We start from the raw sequence: 3,866 nt of genomic DNA, 5'->3' as shown, positions 1-3,866 counted from the left end.
CCTCCCTCCCTCCCTCCCTCCTTAACTTTTTTCCCCTCATCCTGTTGCCTCACCTCGCTGCTATGTTAATCAGACTCAGTGATGAAATAAACGAGTTTTTCTCCGAAAAATGTTTTGTTTACAGCCGATGTACATATGTGCATTCTCCGACTTTGTGTGTGTTTAGGGCAGCTTTGAACATGGAGGGGTCAAAGTGCGCCTCATTCACCAGATGTGATGGAAAATGACCGGAGGGGAGGCTGGCAAACAGGATTCTAGTTGTTTCATTATCACCTCAAACACACACACACACAAACACACACACAGGCCTGTAACATCAAACACTTGCAGCAAGTAAAACCACAGTAGCCCCATCTGTACCTGTGAGTCTATCCTTCACACTGCCAAAGTTCAGAGCGGTGATATCAGCTTACAAACTCTCTCTCTCTCTCTCTCTCTCACACACACACACATTTGCAGACATATGATATCAGCTTGCAAACACTCACACAAATACTCACATGTGTACAGATGTGCGTTAACAGCTTGCTCTGACACCTCTGAGGCCGTCCAGAGCTCAAATCCCTGCCTTTTGGGTTTGACTCGATGAAGCTGTCTGTCAGTGAGCGCTGATGTTCACCGTTTGGCTTCTAATTCGAGTTTACATGATTTTTTGGATGAAATTTAGGAAACTAAATGAATAAATGACTCCGTTGTTGCAGATCCAGCTGCACAAAAGGGGTTTGTGGAAGATATTGAAGAAACACAGAAGTTGATCCTTGGTAAATGAGATATAAAAGGTCCTCCAAGTGGCATCCTGACAAATGATGACAAAATGTAGTTCCTCTAACGGCCACTAAAGGGTGGCTGCAGAAGTGAGTCCAGGAGACCCCGTATTAAAACACCTAACGTTACTGCTAAAATCACAAGCTGTATTTTACGGTGTTTTCTGGTCAATTTCTTGCATTTTCTAGTTTATGAACAACAACTTTTGGTACTCGATAAATGTTCCTCGTGGTTTCTTGGCTTGATCGCAACCATCAACGTCACAAAACAGCTGCTTTGAGAGTTTATTCTAGTGCTTCCAAAGTAGAAAATCACTTCCTGCCCTCAATCTGCAGTTCGTGTCACAAGTGCAGCGTCATGTGCAAAGAAGCTATTTAGCAGTTTAGTTACAGCAATAACAGTTAGGCTAGCAATAGCTAACAACTGTCCATAAGCTAACACAAACACATAAGTGATCTTTTAAAACCTTTTTTGGCACCAGGGTCCATTGAATCTTGATAATGAATGTCTGGTAATAATTTACTTTTACATAACAAACCATATTTTACATGCACGTTTGTCAGGATTATAACAAATTTGTATTGTGTGTCTGTGCAATTGTTTGTTTTCTGTTGTCTCTACACCACCAACACACGGTTGTAAAGTCATTTTACACGCCATGCTCCTCTCATTAGTCTTTGTGTTAACTAGCAGTGAGGAATGCAGTTGAACAGCTCAGTGGAAAAAGCAATATAATTTAACAAGATGCTAATCACCAAATTGTTGAGGTGTTTAGTCACTGTGTAGCTGCACGCTGTGACGTCTTGCAGAGCTCAGGTAGGGAGAGGGTGGTCTGCTCTTTACCTCATCCTTCGCTTCATCTCAAACTCCTCCGATTTGAACAGCTGGCAGGGTGATGTGGTGGTTAGAGAATGTCTTACAACGGAAACATGCGAGGTCCGTTACAGCCATATATCACGGTAAGGAAAATAAACTCAGCACACAGTCCATAAACCAGTAATCATACATCGGTGTGGTCAAAAGAAGGATAAGAATATATATGTTGAAACTGGGCTAAATATGGTTGAAAAGTGAATATTTTTTTAGACAGTAATGTAACATGCAACCGTCTATCATCGACAATATTATAAATGTCGTAGGGATCGTCTTCACACTACAATATACAGTAGGCTAGCCTTTAAAATTCTGTGGAAGGTTATATGACTGTATGGCTGACAACTGAAGCCTTTATGCAGAGCTGCCAAAAACTGCACTTCCTCAAACAGCCACTTGAGGCTGGCTCCAAAAGTGAGTCAGTCATCGTAAGCCCCCATAATAATATTAGGGCTGTGTGTTGGCAAGAATCTGGCCATATGTATCACGATACAGTTCAGTTACAGTTCAATATTTTGTGATATATTACGATACTGTATGCTAGGCGATATATTGTCATTAAAAAAATAAATAAAAACTGTCATAGTATAGGCGATGTAAAGTCCAACATTATAGCCCTCAGTTTACATTCAGTTTACGGAAGAAACATGTTTACTAAGTGGTTGAAGGAGGTAGCCTCTGTCAGTGTATTTTGAATATTGCTATTTCCTGAAGGAGCAGTGCTTGGTACATTTAAGAATGAAAAATTTAACCTGTGGATTGCAGTACGCTTGATGTTGGAAACACTCATCTGATTGGGGGTTACACAGGCCCAAATTTGGCAGTATCGCTTATACTAAAAGGCAGGTCCGTCCATCCATGTAATGTCAGAGGTCAAGCAGTAAATAATCGAATGAGATAAAGACAGAATGCTTGAACTGAAAATACGAATAAAATGATAACTGCCAGGGTTCGTATTTTGTACCCAGTCTGACTCTGTGCAGTATTATCTTTGGTAAAATAGAGTTTATTCATTTTCATTCAGCACTAGTCAGTTTGTGACATCCTGGATTCCTTTTGATCTTGAAGATTATTTTTCTTCCTTAGCATCATCATCACTGGAAAAAAACAGTTTTGATTCTATTTATTTTCTATAGTCAGAAATCAGCACCTAATAGGTCCCACGTCATGTGAAACATCTTCAGTCATGAGCCTTCAAGCCGGTTGTGGCAGTAGTGCACCAATAAGCTGGTGAAGAACTATTACAGCATCCAGAAATCAATTAATGTGAAGGTTTTCAAAGGGAAGTGTAGAAGATGTTGTGATATTGTAAATATAAAGTAGAGCCGAGTATTTTACGTGATAGGATAAATGAGTTAGGACGGGATTGGAGTTTGGAAGGGATTCTAGGGACGAGTGGAAAAATGAGGGAATGTAGGAAGACTTTAATTTTTTTAGATACAGGATTAGATCGTAAGATATAGTTTGTATATTTATTTGTTTCGTTTTTGATAGAATGTAACCTGAAGTATGTAAAGCACCCTCCGGTATAGCAGGTGGCGGTATGCACCTTTTACAAGTTGGTTTGCAGTACGCCATTAAATCAAAGCAGAAGAAGAAGTGGAAGAAGAAAAAGAAGAAGAAGAAGGAAGTTGTTCTCCTGCCCCACAGAGATGTTTTGTGTGTTTGTGCTCACCTGTTTAAAACTCCAATCTGCAAACATCCACTGCATTAAATGTAGGTATCTTATGTGTTTTATACTAACATGCAGTTATGAATCACTTTTGGAGAATATGGTGTGATTTTGTGTCAGTGTTGGCAACAAAAAAACCTGCTCATGTAGTGATTAAAGGATTTAATTTGCAGTTGATGAGAATAAAACCACACAGGTATTTCTCCAGGATGTTAATTTGGAAGTCAGTTCTTAACAGAAATATTTAATTCCAATGTTAGACAAACATATGTGACAAACCTGCTGATATTGTTTATTATGTTATTAGACTTTTACTTAATCATTGTTTTTTTTGTGAATAACTGGACAGTCCTACTGAACGTTTTCATATAAAAACAAGAGAAGATTTTTTTTTTTTTTTTTACATGTATATGTATATATGGAGTCCTAAGTAGCCATTAGTCCAGTTTAAGGGGCTATAAGGTAAAAATCTCACTGACCTGGAAATCAGTCAGTGTTTCCTGTCTTAAAAAACCCTTTTCTATCATGGAGCAAACTGACGACCCCTGACCATGTG

This window comes from Morone saxatilis, unplaced genomic scaffold, assembly GCF_004916995.1.
Source record: "Morone saxatilis isolate NCDOM2014 unplaced genomic scaffold, NCSU_SB_2.0 Contig4, whole genome shotgun sequence".
Classification (NCBI taxonomy): Eukaryota; Metazoa; Chordata; class Actinopteri; family Moronidae; genus Morone; species Morone saxatilis.
This window is presented reverse-complemented; position numbering follows the sequence as displayed.